Genomic DNA, 22,293 nt, shown 5'->3' with positions numbered 1-22,293 from the left:
CTCGTCTAAATAATTAACCAAGTTTCATCTCATCACTCATTACTCTGTCTCATAATATAATACTCCGAAGTAACTAAGTATCATATTCTCATCGTCGAACCTAAGCCAAGGACAAGGGGTGAGTGAACTGGCGGATAAGACCGCGAAACAATATATCTATCTCAATGTCAATTCCAATCTCATAATATAACTCAATAACCAGGGTCACTCCGGACCATAAACACAATATGGCACAACGGCCTCATAACTCAATACCAGTAACCAATCTCAATCTCAATATTAATATCGTCAAGGTTCAAAGAAGCGTGCTCAACACTTAGAGTAAAACTCTAAGATACTCACCCACGAGTATAGGTCAAAGAGAACGACAGATCAAATACAATACAATCTCAAAATAATTCACCTCGGGCTTATCAACAAAAGCTTAACAACTGAAAAGAAGAAAGTTCAATCCTCAATATTACTTACCACAATAATAACGTGCAGTTGACTAATTTTACTTCGCATAATACATTAGCTGATACATTCAAATGCTTTGGTCCACATTATAATCCTCCATTCTTAATGACCAAGTTTCTCGCTTAAAGTGCCATTACCAATAGCAGCTATTCCGTACCAACACAAACTTAGTTCCAATATACATATCTCGTACTACTATTCAATTACCAAAATTTAACAAATCTCATAATCCAACCCATCTCACAAACAATATAGTAGTATAGAAAACAAAATATTATAACTAGTATGTAGTATATATTTAATATCACATTCACTCTCAATAATCAATTTAAACACATATAACAGGTATAAATTGCACATAATCATATAACCCCGAACAATAATAATTATAATATAGGTGCTTTTTGGCCAAGCTTAAAACGTGCTTTTGCAATTGAAAAAGTAGTAGATTGGCCAAACATGGTAAATTAGAGAGTTTTAAAAGTGCTTTTTAAAAGGAGAAGTAGATATTTACTACTTATACTACTACTTTTTACATAAAGAACCAAATAAGCAAACAAAAGTGGTATTAAAGTAATTAGGCCAAACATGTAAATTTTGTGAGAAACCGTTTTTACAAAAGTATGGCCAAACAACTAAAACTTTTCCGAAAAGTAACTTGTGAATAAACTCCTTTTAAAAAGGAAAAGTCATTTTCCATAAGCAAGGCCAAACAACACCATAATTGGTAGAATCGTGTTACCTTATCTATAAGGAATAAGAGATGATGAACGTGCGAATTTGACGGAGCAAAGGACGTATGTATGAAGAGAAGTCAAAAGGAAGTTTTAGGATGTGGTCATTATGGTACATAAAAGGGAACTCACTAGATTATTGTTGTTCAACGTTTTATTGCTTTTGATTTATGATGATTATTCTTGCAGAAGAAGTCAAATAGTAAGGGATAAGCATCAGCCGCTCAAAGGAATACCAGAGATAGATGAGACTTGAGGCAGTAGGGTTTGTACGGAGTAACATAATAAATTGGTTGTACATGATGATTAGGTCTAATAATATGATAATTATTATGAATACTATGATGATTATTATGAATAGATCATGTGGTTAATGGGCTTCCCGTAAAAAAACGAACAAGGTTGTAGAATTTCTCCAACTTCAACCCAAAATAAAATATATTTTACTTAAAACCAACCCTTTTAATAAAATATAAAGAAAATAGTATAAAACAAAAAATATTAAAATTGAAATATTTGGATTATTACAATAAATACCCCTATAACTGAAAAGAAACAAAGGTCTAAAACAAGACTCAAATAAAACTAATAGAGTGCGCTAAACAAGGCGCTCGCTAGCTCACTCGATGCAACCCCAGCAAAAATAATAAGCAACCATCAACCACCTGTCACTCATAAGAATGACGGTACGATCGATGGGAGTAACTCGGACGTCCTCCCAGCCATATTACATCACGATAAAGCAACCAAGTAATTAAGACAGATCAATAATGAACAAATGACTTACCAATAAACATATAATGCAATTAATGTGAAGAAACCCAAAGTTCCACATGTGAGGGTTGTCCCACATTGATAAAAGAGGAGAAGAATTACCACTTTATAAGGCAATGGGCTACTCCCTCTATTGCCAATTGGTTTTAGAGTGGAACCCTCTTGGGCCTGCGTTGTGGACTCTTTCTCCTCCGTTTGGGTGCGGCCCAGGCCCATTGTTGAATTTAACATGGTATCAGAGCCCATGACTAAAGACCTGGGTTTTCAAGGGCCAAGGTTTGCAGTTGGACGAGCAAAAATTGCTCAGTTGAATTTGTCCGGTCTGAGTTAATACTTGGCCATGTTTGCAGCTGGACGAGCAAAGTTTGCTCAGTTGAATGAATTTGTCCAGTCTGTGCGATACGTGGGCCTCACATGTGCGGGGGAGTGTGAAGAAACTCAAAGTTCCACATGTGAGGGTTGTCCACATTGATAAAAGGGGAGAAGAATTACCACTTTATAAGGCAATGGGCTACTCCCTCTATGACCAATTGGTTTTAGAGTGGAACCATCTTGGGCCTGCGTTGTGGACTCTTTCTCCTCCGTTTGGGTGCGGCCCAGGCCCATTGTTGAATTTAACAATTAAAATTATAAGCTCATTATAAGTTAATCACACTTTAAACTAAATAAATCAAATGACTCATTTAATAAACATAAACTTATTAAACAAACATATTAAATCAGTTACCACTCAGTAAGGCGAAACGTCAAGGCAACCCATCACTGTTACCCTATCCCTATGGTAGGACTACGATAAATATACGGTCCTAGTCTAAGTATGGCCACACTCTCGGGGTAAACATACCCGATTCGACAATCACCAAGCCTATAAACATCCAGGTTAATGACCTCATAGACTCCATATTTGCCTATAAACAACCGAGCTAATAAGACAACTCTGACCTGCCTAGACTGCCCATACACACAGCTACTAGGATACAAGTGAAGCGGATATACAAGGCGATTCCTTATTACTTAAGTTGGTCAACCATTTAATATAAACAAAGAAAAACGGTTACGAGTATTAAACGGAAACCAATTATAATTAATAAATGGAATGTGTGGACATCAAAGCCATAAAACCTTGATACCAAAACTAAGTAGCAAAGTATGACAGAGTACTACGTATGTAGGAAGACCATCTTGCAAGTATTAAACAGGAAAGCATACTGGACGTTTTCGCCAAATCGTTAACACACCCAACCATGATTATTTTAAACTCACTTATCATCAAGCCTTATGGTGTAAATATAATAGTAAAATTCTAGTTAACTTGCAGGAATATTATAAGACCATCATTGACATGTACGAAATAAGTTAACGACTCTATACTTAAAACAGTCCACTGCCGAATGTTGAAGTAACAATAATTTTAGACGTGAAACACAAATACATGCATTAGGAGACCTCAAAGACCAGCAACAGCCGAAATCTAAGCATACCAAGACTCATGAAAACCCTTATAAAATTTTCCGACCGTGTGGTGATCGGAGGCAGTTGTTATACGCTCTTGGAGGCAGTGGTTATACGCTCCATTGTGATCACATACCTAGCGAGGGAGGATTTTGGGTTAGCTGTTATGCTCCCAAGCGCAATGAGGACGTTGCGTTCTTCAAGTGGGGGTGACTGTAACACCCCACGGTAATTGAAGAGGTCCAGTGATAGGTGATACCCGTCGTTGTGAGTACCAAAAATAATATTTATAAAACCTATTAAAACTAACAGAAGCTAGTGGTAACAGGGTCGAACCACAGAGAGGCAGATGTAATTATTAGTTGTCTAATTTCGGTCTAAGGTAACAGTATGTGGGGGTTGATTTATTTGAGTGATCTATAGCTAAGGCAATAAAAGTAAAACAAACTAAACAGTAGATGAAATCAAGAATTAAAAGGGTGCTAAGATGGTCGGTTCACTATAGTTTCAAGCAAAGATACTAGGTAGGTCTAAATCAACACGTGAGACGGGAAAATAAGAGGTCCTCTCGGTCCACTCTTACAAGTAGCATCTTTCGATCTCGCTACAGGTCCCTAATATTACTAAAACTAACTTTCGTCCTGAAAAGTGACTTAAAAGGCTAAACTAACTTATCTTCCGATCTCGTTAATCTGGTCGTCTTAATTAGGTAGGATATCTCCCTTCCCTATCTTTCGATCTTTATTGAGTCGGTCAAATCCTAAACATTCAACTAGTCGCGTGCACTCGATTCGTCAAATATAGAATTTAAATCAATTAAAACGAAGCAAAACCTCACGTGGCCAGTCGATCGACCAGGTAGGGCGGTCGATTGACCAAGACGCGATTTCAGGTCTACATAATTCTAATGCCGCCTAACCCATAGATCCCCTACATCCTAGCACGATGAATTTAGCTACTCATAAAATTGATGAAAACAATAACAATATAAACGAAATAAACCACTGAATTCATGCTTAAGTTAATTAAATAACAAATAACAATAAACGATAATTGGCTTCGGGAAACTAACTAGCAAATCTATACTATGAACGGAATATAAGCAATAAAACTGAACAAGAACAGGAGAATACCGAATGGAAGAATTGCAGGAATAGAATCCAGAAAACGAATGCAAAAAGTAACTTGTATTCAATACGAAACAATATTCGGAACCCTAATTATTTCCTAAAGAACTGTATGCTAAAACTTGAATAAAACTCCACAAAAAGGAACTGCCTTATGCTGAAACTAAAGCTACGTTATATAGGAATACAACGTAGTTCTTATTTCCTAAAACCTAATACAATGGGCTTCAAACTTCACGATCTTTTAATTCACGTCTGAAAGAGCGTCTTGGTCGATCGAGCAAGCAAGGCAGTCGATCGACTGCTCTTCGCTCAACAGTGGCTATTGGAACTCGTGGGTTGGTCGATCGACTATGGGCAGCGGTCAATCGACTAAAGTAGCTGCTATTTGACTTCTAACTTCTCGTGGATTTGTCTTTCGGGCCTCGAAATGCGCACCAAGCTCGTTCCTTGAGCAAATACTTCACGTCAAATGAAATGCAAGATACTCGGGGACGGATTTGGCTCAATATCTACTCATTTCCGCATAAATCTGCAATATTACATAAAAATACGAAAGTAGACGAAATGGGGCAAATAGTAGCCTTAACCTACATAAATGAGCTCTGAAATGCGTGTAAAATAGGGTGTAAAATATCATATAAATGACACGCATCAAACTTCCCCAAACCAAACCCTTGCTTGTCCCCAAGCAAGAACTAGACTCGATCCTAAAAACCTAATGGAACGAGTTCAATCTCAGAGCGAAATGCACAAGTAAAGCCTAAACCAATTTAATGCAAAAACCAACAATCAATTAGAAATGTGAATCATGCAAACGAGTTATGTAGTCGTCAAAAACTGCTGAACCGTCAACTATAGAGACTTATCAAATTGGACTCTCACGGGTCGCTCAAATCACTCAATAAATACAGGTGAATATATGTGAAAGATAGAAAGAATTCATTTTGTTAGTGACACTCACCTAACTACGACCTATAAGAACGTGCCTGCAATATTATATGAAAGTAATCTCTACAACCGTACATATGCATTCTAACCGAACAAATGACCATGACACATGCTGAGGTAAATAAGGGATATGTGAGGTAATGGGCAGGAAGAGGCAAAATATTTATGGGAACGTGGAGGTACAGGTGATCAAGCTAGTACCGTAACAAAACCATATGACAATATCCACTTCTAGCTCAAACTTCAACCCACACGGTGCTATAGCAAGCACAAAACTCACAATCTCCGAAATAATCAACTCCCCATAAGATACACATGAAACATGGGAGCAAAAATCGCCATTTGAATAAAGACTTGAATCATGCGAATTGATTTCTTTTCTTCTCGGGCATCGGTCGATCGACCAAGTAGAGCAGTCGATCAACTGCATTAAAAAGTACAGCACTCTCTTTTTTCTTTTTCCGAATCATTTTTCTTCTTTTTTTTCTTTGTTCCTTTCTTTCTTTCCTTTTTCCAACTTCCCAACTTCATCTCAAAACGAGCATATGCCACCAAAAACGTAGTAACAATCCCAAAAACTAAACTACTAGCTTGACAAGGGCAGGCTAAATGTAGGATGTAGTAAACGGGACAAAAAGGCTATTTTTGGCAGTGTGGAGTTTATGGGTAAGACGAGAAAAAGAGGACCTCTACCACGTGTGTCAACAAACCACAGACCGAATGCACACAGGTATTAAGCAGATTAAGTTCATATTTATGCAAATTAATGAAACATGTCTCATAAGGAGTAACTACTCACATCCTAGATAAACTGGTCATAGATGACACCAGTTATAGGCTCTAAATCTCAGAAAATGATGTAGTTTGCCAAATTTCTAAGTCAAGTCTCAAGTTCAGCAAATAAATTAACGAAAACTCGTAGACTATGCAATTGATTCTACTAATAACATGTCAATTAGAAAGGCTTAGGCGATAAAACAGATGCAAATGCAATGTCATCATTTGGAATTTTTAGATTTTTTTTTTGAATTTTCTGTAAAAATGGAGAAACAATGCAAGACAAAATGTAAACGTGAATGCAAAAACATATGAAATGCAACGCAAAACCCTTCCCCAAACCAAATCGCACAATGTCTCCATTGTGCAAAATCATGTAATGAAGAAAAGGAAAACGGGAATTTGCGAGAAAATTAAGTAAATAAGATATGAAGTAAGGACAGGAACTCACAAGACTTTAAGCGCAGCAAAAGGAAACCTCCCCAAACCAGCGTGAGCTAGGAGGTTTCAGTAGCCAGCAGTGCTACTAAAAGGTACCTGAAAAGACAACAATACCACGCATAAAACCGAGAAAGCAGTGTGGAAGCGGTAATTACGTGCATAAAATGAAGAAATTGAAGAAAACAAAATTATGTCGGAAAATAAAGAGAAGGAAAGACTCCCTCAATTCCGCAAAACGACCAAACACAGCAGGGGAAAGGTCGTGAATAGATACAACAGCGACAACGGTCGATCGACCATAGCAGGCAGTCGATCGACTGCAATGAACAGGAACAGAAGCTCCTGGTAGTCGCACCTCAGTCGATCGACCAGGGTAGGCGGTCGATCGACTGGAAATACTGCTGTAATTTCCTGATTTCTTTGAATTAGCTCGAGAACTTGAGCTAATATGGTCTATAAACCTGCAAACGCACATAATACCGCGCCAAAAATTGCGCAAAACCCAAAGTAACGGTATAAAGTACTAAAAATCCTAAGCAAACTTAAAATGCGAAGTCTCGCGCACACAAAACAATAAAAAGTTCAATGAAAGCAATAAAGTGTATAGTTTTTGAAAAAGTCTTAATCAACTAATAGTTGATCAAGAATGGCCACGGAATGGCCCACTTGGTCGGCTTCTGGCCACAAGAGGTAGCCTTAATAGTGCTCATCTTCTCAACTGCACTCCTCTCAGCTCCAGTATCTGCAGAACTCAACGGATCAGCATGTCGGACATCTTCCTATTCAATGACCTCTTCGGACTCGTCCGAATCCAAATCAGACTCCGTTGCTTTGACTGGCTCATCTTCGGGCTCCACATCCGTGCCATAGCTAAGGCATCCTAGACCGCCTCTTTGAACTATTGGCTCTTTCACAGCTGGAGCGACATGCGGCTTTTCCTTCCCCAACCCAGCTCCTGCAATATCTAAAACAGAAGAATCTTCCTCCACTTTGCTCCCAGTCTGGGGCGGAGGTGTCACAACATGAGTAGGGACAGAGATAGGCATATCAGAAAGTATAAAATAAGATTTCTTTTCAGAAACTGTATTGCAAGTGACGGGCCACATGGGGTCTTTCTTCCTAGCTGTCTGGGCAAAGACAATGGAGTGCTTCCCTACCTTAAAGGTCAAAGTACCCGAACCAACATCAATAATCGCACGGCGGTGTGCGCAGAATGGTCTACCTAGAATAATAGGAATGTGGGCATCTTCGGACATATCAAGTACTACGAAGTCAATAGGGAAGAAGAACTTCCCTATTTGCACGGGAATGTCCTTTAAGACTCTATATTTGGACCATGAACGGTCGACCATCTCTTGTCATGTTGGTGACTGCAAACCTATTCAAATTTAACTTCCTAGCAAGACTCAAAGGCATCACACTAATACTGGCTCCTAGGTCACATAAGGCATTCTCAATAGGAAAAGTGCCAATATTACATGGAACTGAAAAACTACCCGGGTCTTCTAGCTTAAGGGGTGCAGTATGGGTCAAATAAGAGCATGATTCCTCAGTGAGTGCGACAGTGTGCACAGTTTCAAGTGACTTCTTTTTAGATAAGAGTTGCTTCATGAATTTCATATAAGCAGGCACATGATTGACTAACTCAAGAAAAGGAACTTGTACGTTTAAACTACAAATAACATTTTCAAACTTATTAAATGATACCTGTTCCTTCGTCGGCACTAATCTCTCCGGATAGGGGGCTAAAATTAGCAACTTAGCCCTCTCCTCTAAATCTCTCATGCCGGCATCGGTGGATTTAGGCTGAAAATCCACCACCTTCTCCTTGTTGTAGCTTGACCCTTCTTCATACCGTCTCAAATGTGAACCATTAATCGACAAAGGGTCGTACTTCGGAACCAGAACGGACCCATCAGGAGTCGGGTCTGTCCTCAATATTTTCGGGGTAGTAGTACCCCGAAACAATTGATCCCTCAAGCTATTAGGCATTGGAGGATGAAAAGAATCACTATCAGCAGCACTGTCAGTCGATCGACCAGGTTGGTCAGTCGATCGACTGACTTCTACAGGAACAGTAGCTTCTGGTTGTCGCGGACGATCGATCGATCGGGTATGTCGATCGATCGATCGATATACCGCCGATCGTCTTTTTCTTGTTTTTGTTCGTCACAGCCTTCTCCTTGCTTGGTTTCGCCTCATCCTTTTCAGTGACGTCCTCAACCATAATGGGCCCATCAAGGTTAGACCCACTCCTCAAGGTGATAGCATTAAGGGTCTCTTTCTGCTCCGTCTGCGTCGGTAAATGTCTCGGAGCTCGGGTTGTATTCTTGCTCGCCAATTGAGCAATTTGGCTCTCCAACATCTTCATCCCGGCCTCTCTAGCTTAGGATTCTTTCAGCAACAAGTTCTTCAGTTCGGCAAACTCAGAATTTTGGGATTGTTGTTGCTGCTGAGGGACATACGGGGTTTTTGGAACTGTTGTTGCTTATGAGGGGGCACATAATTCTGCTGCTGCTGCTGTGAAGGTTGAGTCGGATTTAAGACATTTTGGCTGCTCCACCTCAGATTCGGATGGACATTCGGCTCATAGTAAGTGTTTGTCTGCCTATAATGTTGAAAGGCAGCGCAGGACTCAAAGGGATTAGGACAGTTGTCTGAAACATGTCCTTCAGCTCCACATCTTTTGCAGACGAAAGGACTGTCTAAAACAGCATTTATATGGTAGATCCCTCCTTTTGAAGCTCCTCCCAACTCATACTTATCAAATCTCGCCGTGAGAGCCTCTAATGCAGCTACAGAAGGAGATTCGGCAGCTCTCCTTTGATTTCCCCTGGAATTTCCATACTCAGCTTTATGGGTGGTCAAGTCATCAATGATCTTCCACCCCTTAGTTTCTCCCATATTCTCCTGGAATCGGCCACTGGCTGCCGCATCCAGGATAGCCCTCTGATCTTTATAGAGCCCATTATATAACTTATTGCATAGGCTCCACTTCTCAAACCCATGATGCGGAATGGTGCGCACTAGCTTCTTGAAACGGACCCATGCCTCATGAAAGTTCTCATCAGGACCCTGTTTAAAGCTCATGATCTGAGCTCTAATAGCATTCGTCTTCGAGGCAGAGAAATATTTCTTGTAGAATGCCAAGGCTAAAGAATTCCAGTCGGTGATCCCATTAGCGGCTCGGTCCGGTCTCTATACCACTCCTTGCAAAGATCACGGGTGAGAATATAAACATTGTCTCCTTCACCTGGTCCCGGGTCACACCGGTCGGCGGGGGTATAGAGCAGCATTAATCAATAAATATCTCCATATGCTTGGCTGCATCTTCATTTCTGACTCCCAATTGGTTTCTCTCAACCAAGTTGATATAAGAAGGCTTCGGTTCGAATTTCCTATTAGCTCCGTGAATTCGAACCCCTTGTATAGATTTGCATTTGTCGGCTCGGAGTGACTTGCTATAGTTGCTTCTTCACCATCTCTAGAAAATGCGGAGAAGTGACGGTCTCGGTGATGAAGTAGAAATAGGTGATGAAGGTGGGTCCTCCTCGAACAGCTCGTTCTCGTAGTAACTAGACAGAGTACTCAGCTCTTCCTCTGTCGGCAATATCCTAGATGATCGTCTCAACTCGCGCAAAGTCTTCTCAATCTCAGGATTGAACGGTACTAATTCACCACCCTGTGACCTGCGCATAAGAGGAAACTACAAAAAGAATATGAGAATAGTTTAAGGAACAAATGTCCCTTAAACTAAGAAGCAGACTAAAATAAAACAATTAAAAATTAGAACAATTGCCTCCCCGGCAACGGCGCCAAAATTTGATACCCGTCGTTGTGAGTACCAAAAATAATATTTAAAAAACCTATTAAAACTAACAGAAGCTAGTGGTAACAGGGTCGAACCACAGAGAGGCAGATATAATTATTAGTTGTCTAATTTCGGTCTAAGGTAACAGTATGTGGGGGTGGATTGATTTGAGTGATCTATAGCTAAGGCAATAAAAGTAAAACAAACTAAACAGTAGATGAAATCAAGAATTAAAAGGGTGCTAAGATGGTCGGTTCACTATAGTTTCGGCGGCAGCATACTAGGTAGGTCTAAATCAACACGTGAGACGGGAAAATAAGAGGTCCTCTCGGTCCACTCTCACAAGTATCATCTTTCGATCTCGCTACAGGTCCCTAATATCACTAAAACTAACTTTCGTCCTGAAAAGTGACTTAAAAGGCTAAACTAACTTATCTTCCGATCTCGTTAATCTAGTCGTCTTAATTAGGTAAGCTATCTCCCTTCCCTATCTTTCGATCTTTATTGGGTCGGTCAAATCCTAATCATTCAACTAGTCGCGTACACTCGATTCGTCAAATATAGAATTTAAATCAATTAAAATGAAGCAAAACCTCACGTGGCCAGTCGATCGACCAGGTAGGGCGGTCGATCGACCAACACGCAATTTCAGGTCTACATAATTCTAATGCCGCCTAACCTACAGACCCCCTACATCCTAGCACGATAAATTTAGCTACTCATAATATTGATGAAAACAATAACAATATAAACGAAATAAACCATTGAATTCATGCTTAAGTTAATTAAATAACAAATAACAATAAACGATAATTGGCTTCGGGAAACTAACTAGCAAATCTATACTATGAACGGAATATAAGCAATAAAACTGAACAAGAACAGGAGAATACCGAATGGAAGAATTGCAGGAATAGAATCCAGAAAACGAATGCAAAAAGTAACTTGTATTGAATACGAAACAATATTCGGAACCCTAATTATTTCCTAAAGAACTGTATGCTAAAACTTGAATAAAACTCCACAAAAAGGAACTGCCTTATGCTGAAACTAAAGCTACGTTATATAGGAATACAACGTAGTGCTTATTTCCTAAAACCTAATACAATGGGCTTTAAACTTCACGATCTTTTAATTCACGTCTGAAAGAGCGTCTTGGTCGATCGAGCAAGCAAGGCAGTCGATCGACTGCTCTTCGCTCAACAGTGGCTACTGGAACTCGTGGGTTGGTTGATCGAGTATGGGCAGCGGTCGATCGACTAAAGTAGCTGCTATTTGACTTCTAACTTCTCGTGGATTTGTCTTTCGGGCCTCGAAATGCGCACCAAGCTCGTTCCTTGAGCAAATACTTCACGTCAAATGAAATGCAAGATACTCGGGGACGGATTTGGCTCAATATCTACTCATTTCCGCATAAATCTGCAATATTACATAAAAATACGAAAGTAGACGAAATGGGGCAAATAGTAGCCTTAAACTACATAAATGAGCTCTGAAATGCGTGTAAAATAGGGTGTAAAATATCATATAAATGACACGCATCAATAGGTTTAAATGACTAGTGCTTAAAGGGATTGGAAGTACTACTCATATCAACAAAGTGCAGTTTCTTTTATGGTCATCCATGCGAAAGAACTCCAAAGTTAAGCGTGCTTGACTGGGAGTAGTCTTAGGATGGGTGACCTCCTGGGAAGGTTTCCGGGATGCGCATGACTGAGGACAAAATGTGCTATAAATGACCCGTGTTGATCTGTGGGCCATGTACACAACCTCGTGAGCTATCAAAAGTAACCGCTCCCGACCCGGTTTGGGCCGGAGTGTTACAGGTTATAGCCAAAGTTTCTTTTGCCTCAAACGAAGATCATATTCTCGGTTTTGGGAGACGATGATAAGAAAAAAAGACCAACGATAGTTAAACTGCAGTCCCACCATAGATCTTCTTAAAGAAAGAATTAGCTCTTATACGAGTTTAAAGGAAATTGAAGATAAAGTATATAGGGAAAAGGAAAAAGCTCGATTCCTTGAGATTTTGGATGATGATGAATCTATGGACATCCATGAAGCTTCTGAGGAAGAAATCATAAAAGCATATATGGATAGTCTAAAAAAGACCCTTAAACTAAAGAAAGATGGGGATAATAAATCCTCAAAAATTGATACGTCAATGGCTTCAAACAATAGCCATAATTCACTCAGCACTCTTGTACAGGATGCTCAAGACCCAGATGGTAATTCCGAGATTGATAAAATCACAGCTTTTCTACAAGGAGGAGAATAATTGCTTCTCCTTTCATTAACAACTGTTAAACAACTCATTTTTACTGTAGGCATTTTTATAATGCTATAAGTGTTATTAAAATTTTGTCTAATAATGTAACTTGTGACGTAAGCACTTACATTTGCGTTTTTGTTTATTTGTACCCCCTCCCCCCTTTTCTTTATAAGGGGGCTCTAGTTCACTTTCAGAGGCAGGTTCTTCCAACTCGCCTCTCTAGCTCTCTCTCTCTCTCTCTCTCTCTCTCTCTCTCTCTTCCTCTCTCTCTTTCTCTCTCTTTCTCTTTCTCTCTCTCTCTCTCTATATTTGTAATTATATTTAATTCTATACTTTTATTTTTGTATTAATCTTTTACATCCTAAGGATGAGCCTTATAGGCTAAGTCCTTTGTGTTGAACTATGTCTTACTCAACCACGATTAATTATCACCAACCATAGCTCTGATACCACAAAAGGGAGCTCAGCATACTCCAATATCCAGCCAGATAGATTCAAACTTATATGAGTAAGCTTTTTACTAAACAACGAGTATAATATCAATTATTATAACTCAATGTCCACTTTACAACACCCCAAATGCCTATCTTTTGGCATAGCGGGAAAATAGAACGGACCCAAGAGAATATAATAACTGGTAGTAACAAAAGTTTAAACTATCAGCCGGACCATATTAGAGTATCAAAGCACCATCACCATGTTGGAGTTTGTGTCCTCCACAAATTAGTGTGGTAACATTAGTAAATTTCTTACAGGTTCACAAGGGTATACTTCGTATATTTAATCAGTTGATTAACGTTTACCTAATAACGGTTGGCTTGCTAGAAAGTTTGACGTTATTATCATACAGATGGCGGTGATCAACTGGTCCCTAAAGGTCACACCTATAGGGCGTGTTTGAGAAATGTGGTTATAGAAATATAATTACATTGATGCCCAAAATGACTAAAAAGTTAGTCAATGTGTTGATGAGATAATTATTTAATGCAAATTAAATAATATTAGTTGAGACGAATTAACTGTCAATTCGTAAATTAAATATAATAAGTTATATTTAATTAAATATATATAATGTTAGCTTGGACGAATTAATCTGTTAATTCGTAATTAAATATAATCAGTTGTATTTAATATCAACAAGTTGAATGTGTCATAGTGGTAATATTGAGGGTACACAAGCCAAGAGGTCATGGGTTCGATCCTCACTAGATGACAATTTAACACACTTTATATATTTTTGGAAAGACCAAAAATAAGGAGAATTTTACTCCTTATTTCGGTTAGCTTGGACGAAAATTAGGAGATTTTTATCTTTCCTAATTGACTCCAAATTTCGGTCTGTATAAAAAGAAAGGTAGAGAAATATTTCTACCCTAATACTTTTTCTTGACCTAGCCTCCTCTTTCTCATCACAAGAACACAAAGACAATTAAATTTTACAGAAAATTTTAGATTGATTTCTAGCATAATCAAAGGGCATATCTCAGATCGTCTTGGGTGCAACTAATAGGCGAATATCAATTTTGATATTGTTCTTAGGCCGTTTTTGCTAGGACCGAAGGTTATTTCTGAATCTTTTACTTTGTTTATGTATTTATTTTATGACTAGTGATCGTCTTAATTAAATTCGTTATAATCCTTCATTTTTAAGGGAAGTATACAGATTATTTCCCACAAGTGGTATCAGAGCAAAGGCCACGAATTTTAATTTTGATGATTTTCATAAAATTGTTTGTAAACAATAATTAGGGTTTGCGAGGAAAAAAAATGTAATCGCTTGTTTTTTTTTTAAGCCGCGGAATTTTTTTTCGTTTCCGTTACTGTTCACGGATGAACAGTAATTTTTAAAAAAAAAATATTTTCTGTTTTTTTTTCTTTCGGTTTCTCCTGAAAAACCGATTAAAGTTTTTTTGCGGCTGTTTTTGTTTATGTCGATTTGAAAAGCGTCGGAGAAAAGAAAGTTTTTTCTTGTTACTGTTCACGCTACGGGTACTGTTCACAGAGGCAGCATATAAAAAAAAAAATTTTTTTGTTTGTTACGGTTTTTACAGAAAAACCGTGAGAAGAAAGAAAAAAACGGGCTGTTTTGTTTTTCCTTTTGGTTTTGCAGAGAAAAGATAAAAAAAAAAAACAAATTTCCGTTTCTGTACTGTTCACGTACAACAGATATAGTTTTTTTTCATTCGGTTTTAGCTGTAAAACCGAGAAAAGGTTTTTTTTATTGGGTTTTTCGGTTTTTGGCCGAGAAAAATTTTTAAAGGAAATTTTTTTTTTGTTGTTTTTGGTCAATAATTATAATTATACATTTTAATATATGATTATTTGTAGTGAAAAGGTTCACATATAAAGATACCTAATTATTTTAAAGCGTTTTAAAATAATGATAGGATTAAATTCATATTACAAGTTTAATATGAATTAAGATTGAAATTAATGTGATTAATTGAGAAATTGTCACTTAATTCGATTTAAATACGTGGTTTGGATAAATTAATCAACATAATTAAGGAATTGTGTCATGTATGTTTAATTTATTTTTAGTTGATGCATTTTAATTTTGTTGAATGAATCGAATGAATGAATTTTATTTACATATTTATTTTTGCAATCGGTTGTAAATTGTAATACTTAGTGTGGCCTTAGTTAAATTATGTTTTCGTAATGAAAGAAACATGATTTTTTATGTAATTATGAGATCTCGAATCTCCTTTATTTTTAGTTTTGGGTTTTGAAATTAGAATGTAATAAATAGGTTTATTATGTAAATTTTATTTATTGTAATTTTCAAAAGAAGACTAAAGATGGAGATTGGAACTCACTCCCGCTACATGGATCAAGATGGAACATCAAGACAAGCTTCTCGGGTCCAAGGAGGATTCCAAACTTGTATTTATTGTTCATTTTGATAGGATAGGCCACACTAGGACTTTTATTGTTTTACGTTTTTCATTTTTATTGCTTTTCATTCACATGTTAGTAATTGCATCATATTCCGCCTAAAACCAAACCACCTACTACTAAAATGCATGAAAATTGACTCATATAGGTTGTATGTTAGTTTTCATGGACATGTAGATGTCACCGTCTTTAAGCCATCACCTTAGTTTAAATCATTCTCGCATGCTAGATTATAGTTCACTTAAAATGAAAGTTGATGGGATCTTCCTCTAAAACGGAAATTGAGATTAGTCTTTATAAGGGCAAACATCTATGAATCCCTTCTTCGTCGGTAGGCCTAATATGACCCCTTCTACGTTGGGTAAGTAGTTGTGTTGACTTAGTTTACCTCAACATCATAGTCCGAAGAGTTTCTCGTGATTATGATCGACTAAAGATAGTATTTACAGAAATTTATCGACCAAGAATTCTAACGGTAGAATTAGCTAAAAGGTTAGCTTATCAATTTACAGAGAATTGAGTCTTGGGGTCATTTATATAATTCTTGTGGGAGAATTGTATAAATGTTTTTGAGTCTTCGCGTTATGACATTAGTTCATTAGACTTAAAATAAAAACGATGCATGCTTATTATTTTATTCTTCTTTCGCAGTGTAGAACACGCTTATTATCAATAATACTGTTACAACAAATGGATGGAAATAACGCAATCCCAATTCCTAGTGCCACACTAGATCGTTCGTCCTGGCTTAAAATGTTCATGGACCAAATGAATCAGTCCACTCGACTGAAGAATGATGGGTCCAATTTTGCGGACTGGGAGGCGGCACTACGGAATGCTGCCACTGCTGACGGTAAGCTCAGGTATTTAATCGAGCCAATACCGGTCAACCAGGCCCAAATGCAGGAGTCAACGAGTCACTCGCTTATAGTGATTTCGTTATGGAAGCGGGTGCGATAAAGAACGTACTCATCTTTGCAATGGAAACCAATTTGCAGAGACGCTTCATTGCCCAAGGTGCAAACAAGATTTTCACCACGCTCACTAATGAGTTCTCAAAGGCACCGAGAATCATTACATATGAGCATACCTGTCGCTTCTTTGATGCGAAACTCCAGAAGGGCCAACCGGTTAGCCCACACATTTTTCACATGATTGAGAATGTCGAGAAGCTGGAGGCACTGAATTGTAAAATCAGTGAGAGCATTGTCATTGACCGAATGCTTCGTTCTCTTCACGATGGTTTTGCCCTTTTCAGGGCGAACTACTACATGAATGACTTGAAAAAGAGTCCTCATGAGCTACACTCCCTTCTCGTACATACCGAGAAGGATATGAAATTGAGTGGGAGCATGAAGCAGGATGTTCTCACGATTCACAGCAAGAGTAAAGGTAAGGGCAAGGCTCATGGCGACCTAGCTGTAGGTAAGCCAAAGTTTAAGAAGCCAGGAAATGGTAAGAGTGCGCCTGGTGAGACTAGTGGCTCACAAGGCAAGACAAAGAGCAAGGGCGGTGACATAGAGTGCCACCATTGTCACAAGACTGGACATTGGAGGAGGAACTGTCCCGTCTACCGTGAGGACATCAAGGCAGGCTGCGTCGTTCCTGTTGGTATGTCATCTTATATTCAAATGATTGAGATTAACCATGTAAGTTTCGAAACTTGGGTACTAGATACGGGTTGTGGTTCTCATCTGTGTAATCATTTGCAGGGCCTAAAAAACATCATACCTCTCGAAAAAGGTGATGTGGACCTGCGAGTCAGGAATGGAGCACGAGTTGCTGCTGCCTCGAAGGGAACATATGTAATCCAACTCCCTAGTGGTTTTGAGTTATTTTTAAATAAATGTTACTTTGTACCCAGTTTATCTAAGAATATTATTTCAGTTTCTGTACTTGCTAAAGACGGTTTTACATTTTCAATAAAGGATAATAGTTTTATTTTCTCTTTTAATGAAATGATTTATGGCAAAGCAGTTTCCATGAATGGAATTTATATCTTAGATCAAACCACGGAAGTATTACACATGAATAATAAGAAATTAAAGGTTGGTGACAAAGATCAAACCTATCTATGGCATTGTCGAATGGGACACATAAATGAGAAACGCGTAAAGAAACTCGTCGATAATGGGACTATTCCCTCATTCGGATTTTCTGCATATGGCACGTGTGAATCATGTCTCATTGGCAAGATGACTCGAATTTCCTTCAAAGGTGTTGGAATGCGCGTTGGTGACCTATTAGGACTCATACATACGGACGTATGTGGACCTATGTCAATTACCGCTAGAGATGGCTATAGATATTTTATCACTTTCACGGACGATTTGAGTAGATACGGATATGTCTACTTAATGAAGCATAAAAGTGAGTCCTTTGAGAAATTCAAGGAATACCAGAATAGGGTACAGAACCAACTGGGTAGAAAGATTAAAGCACTCCGTTCAGATCGTGGTGGCGAATATCTTTCAAATGAGTTTGATCAACACCTAAAAGACTGTGGAATCGTTTTGCAGTTAACTCCACCTGGAACACCTCAATTGAATGGTGTGTCCGAACGGAGAAATCGAACCTTACTTGATATGGTTCGATCCATAATGAGTCACACCGTAGTGCCTGATTCATTATGGGGTTATGCTCTTTTGTCAGCTGCTCTTATACTTAACCGAAGTCCGTCTAAAGCTGTCGACAAGACTCCATATGAAATGTGGAAGGGAACGGTCCCTAACTTGTCCTTTATTCGGGTTTGGGACTGCGAGGCTTATGTCAAGTGGAGACATGAGGATAAGCTCGACCCTCGATCGGTCAAGACATACTTTATAGGTTATCCAAAAGGAACATTTGGTCATTACTTCTATTCGCCTACCGAACATCGAGTTTTTGTTGCGGCTAGTGCGACGTTCTTAGAGAAAGAATTTCTCGAGAACAAGACGAGTAATAGAACCTTCGAGCTGTCGGAGATTCCAGAACCAACCACCGAGGAACGGATGGAGGAAGTGGTTCCTCTAACTGATGATACGGATAATATTCCTGAGGAACCTAGGAGGTCGGGTAGAGACTCTCATCCTCCGGACAGATACATTGGTATGGTCGAGGAGAATGACGTTTTACTTCTAGAAAGTAATGAACCCGCAACCTATAAAGGTGTTATGGCCTGTTCCGACTCAAAGCTATGGCTCGAAGCCATGCAATCCGAGATGGACTCCATGTATGAGAATAACGTATGGGATCTAGTTGATTTACCTAATAAGGTAAAACCTCTACAGTGCAAATGGCTTTACAAAATAAAGCGTTCTGTAGACGCGCAACCAGATATCTATAAGGCACGACTTGTGGCAAAAGGTTTCAGTCAAGTGCAAGGATTGCATTATGATGATATTTTTGCACCTGTAGTCATGCTACGTTCCATTCGGATAATCTTAGCGATTGCCGCATTTCATGATTATGAGATTTGGCAAATGGATGTGAAAACCGCCTTCTTAAACGGTTATTTGGAGGAAGAGTTGTACATGATGCAACCCGAAGGTTTCATAGATCCTAAACATCCTAAGAAGGTATGCAAGCTTAAGCGTTCCATTTATGAACTTAAGCAAGATTCTCGGAGTTGGAATCATCGTTTCGACCAAGTGATAAAAGAGTATGGTTTCACTCGATCGGTCGAAGAACCATGCTTATATATCAAGTCGAGTGGGAGCAAGATTGTGTTCTTAATATTGTATGTCGATGACATACTCTTGATTGGGAATGACATTCCTCTCCTATCTTCGGTTAAAGGATGGTTGAAGAACCATTTCCAGATGAGAGATCTGGGTGAGGCACAGCGCATTTTGGAAATCCGTATCTACCGAGATAGATCACGACGGATGTTATCACTTAGTCAGGAGTCTTATTTGGATAAGATTCTTGATAGGTTCAGCATGACCAACTCCAAGAAGGGGAACCTTCCAATGACGTGTAGGATACAGTTGAGCAAGTCTCAAGTCACCCACGACGCCTGAAGGGGTTGAACGCATGAATCGTGTTCCTTATACATCAGCTATAGGATCAATCATGTTTGCCATGATATGCACACGTCCAGACGTGGCACATGCATTGAGTATGACGAGTCGGTACCAAAAGAATCCAGGTACCTACGGAGGACTGAGGATTGGGTATTGACTTATGGAGGAGATACTAAGCTATGCGCAACCGGTTACGCAGATGCTAGCTTCCAAACGGATCTCAGTCCGGTTCGTCTTCACTCTTAGTGTGTTGTAGCAGATATTACTACTGAATCGTTGAATTATGATAAGCATGTAGGACACGTCATTTCCATGGGAATTAAACATGTTCCTAAGTTGTAGTACTATGGATTTGATACAGTATCTTTTTCATATATTATTTACAACTTCATCGTTTTATATATATAATATTTTGTTTTTCATGTGGATTGTACTGACAACATTAAACGCCACAAAGTGAACTGAATTACATTATATTTGTTTTGGTCCGTAATCGCCAATGTGAGCTGATAACTCCGGCTATTATATTTTGCAGTCGATTGATGGTGGGTTCAACGAGCCATAAGTCAAACGGTTGACTGATCGATCACAGATACGAGATTAGGACGATACCTCGTAGGACAACTTTTTGTGACAACGTAATGGAGTCCTAAATGTTTAATAACATTCGGTGTCGGGTCGTGGATAGGACATCCATTGTGTTCCTTGAGTCGATTCTTTTGACTATCGACTGTCTCTTGAGATTAAGGAAGTTTTTGGGTGACTTTGGTTTCTTTCTCACGGTCTACCGTAACTGGGGCTAAGTAGATTTTTTCTGGGTCATTTCATACTGTGCTTACGTCTGCAGGATTCGAGTTGAGGAAAATATCCGACCCTTATCAGGTATAGTTATTTCTCAGGGCCACTCGAGGAGTTGTAACTGAAATGCATGGCCATGCTCGAATGTTGATTCGTTTATCAGTTAAGTTACTCTCTAGTCGGGAAAACCACTCTTGATATTGATCGCTTGTAAAATACGACCTTTGTGAATTCAGATTTGCAAATTGTTTTACATTGAGTGGGAGAAATTTTATAGGATATGAGAATCGGTTATCACACATACACTTGTGAGGACAAGTGGGAGTTTGTTGGAGTTTGTGTCCTCCACAAATTAGTGTGATAACATTAGTAAATCTCTTACAGGTTCACAAGGGTATACTTCGTATATTTAATCAGTTGATTAACGTTTACCTAATAACGGTTGGCTTGCTAGAAAGTTTGACGTTATTATCATACAGATGACGGTGATCAACTGGTCCCTAAAGGTCACACCTATAGGACGTGTTTGAGAAATGTGGTTATAGAAATATAATTACATTGATGCCCAAAATGACTAAAAAGTTAGTCAATGTGTTGATGAGATAATTATTTAATGAAAATTAAATAATATTAGTTGAGACGAATTAATCAATTAAGTAAATTAAATATAATAAGTTATATTTAATTAAATATATATAATGTTAGCTTGGACGAATTAATCTGTTAATTCGTAATTAAATATAATCAGTTGTATTTAATATCAACAAGTTGAATGTGTCATAGTGGTAATAGTGAGGGTACACAAGCCAAGAGGTCATGGGTTCGATCCTTACTAGATGACAATTTAACACACATTATATATTTTTCGAAAGACCAAAAATAAGGAGAATTTTACTCCTTATTTCGGTTAGCTTGGACGAAAATTAGGAGATTTTTATCTTTGCTAATTTACTCCAAATTTCAGTCTGTATAAAAAGAAAGGTAGAGAATTATTTCTACCCTAATGCTTTTTCTTGACCTAGCCTCCTCTTTCTCATCACAAGAACACAAAGACAATTAAATTTTACAGAAAATTTTAGATTGATTTCTAGCATAATCAAAGGGCATATCTCAGATCATCTTGGGTGCAACTAATAGGCGAATATAAATTTTGATATTGTTCTTAGGCCGTTTTTTCTAGGACCGAATGTTATTTCTGAATCTTTTACTTTGTTTATGTATTTATTTTATGACTAGTGATCGTCTTAATTAAATTCGTTATAATCCTTCATTTTTAAGGGAAGTATACAGATTATTTCCCACACACCACTTCTAATATTATTACCATGATGCCTTCAATTAATCGGGTTAGTAAGACATAGTTCAACACAAAGGACTTAGCCTATAAGGCTCATCCTTTGGATGTAAAAGATTAATACAAAAATAAAAGTACAGAATTAAATATACTTACAAATATTTAAGTTGTGCTCAGAATAGGATTTTATTAATTAACAGGGACTGTTTTTTACAAGAGATAGAGAGAGAGAGAGAGAGAGAGAGAGAGAGAGAGAGAGAGAGAGCTAGAGAGAGGGGTTGGAAGAACCTGCCTCTAAAAGTGAACTAGAGCCCCCTTATAAAGAAAAGGGGGTACAAATAAACAAAAACGCAAACGTAAGCGCTTACGTCACAAGTTACATTATTATACAAAAGTGTAATAACACTTATAGCATTATAAAAATTCCTACAACAAAAATGAGTTGTTTAACAACTGTTAATGAAAGCAGAAGCAATTATCCTCCTTGTAGAAAAGCTGTGA

This window comes from Silene latifolia, chromosome Y (genome assembly GCF_048544455.1).
Source record: "Silene latifolia isolate original U9 population chromosome Y, ASM4854445v1, whole genome shotgun sequence".
Taxonomy (NCBI): Eukaryota; Viridiplantae; Streptophyta; class Magnoliopsida; order Caryophyllales; family Caryophyllaceae; genus Silene; species Silene latifolia.
This window is presented reverse-complemented; position numbering follows the sequence as displayed.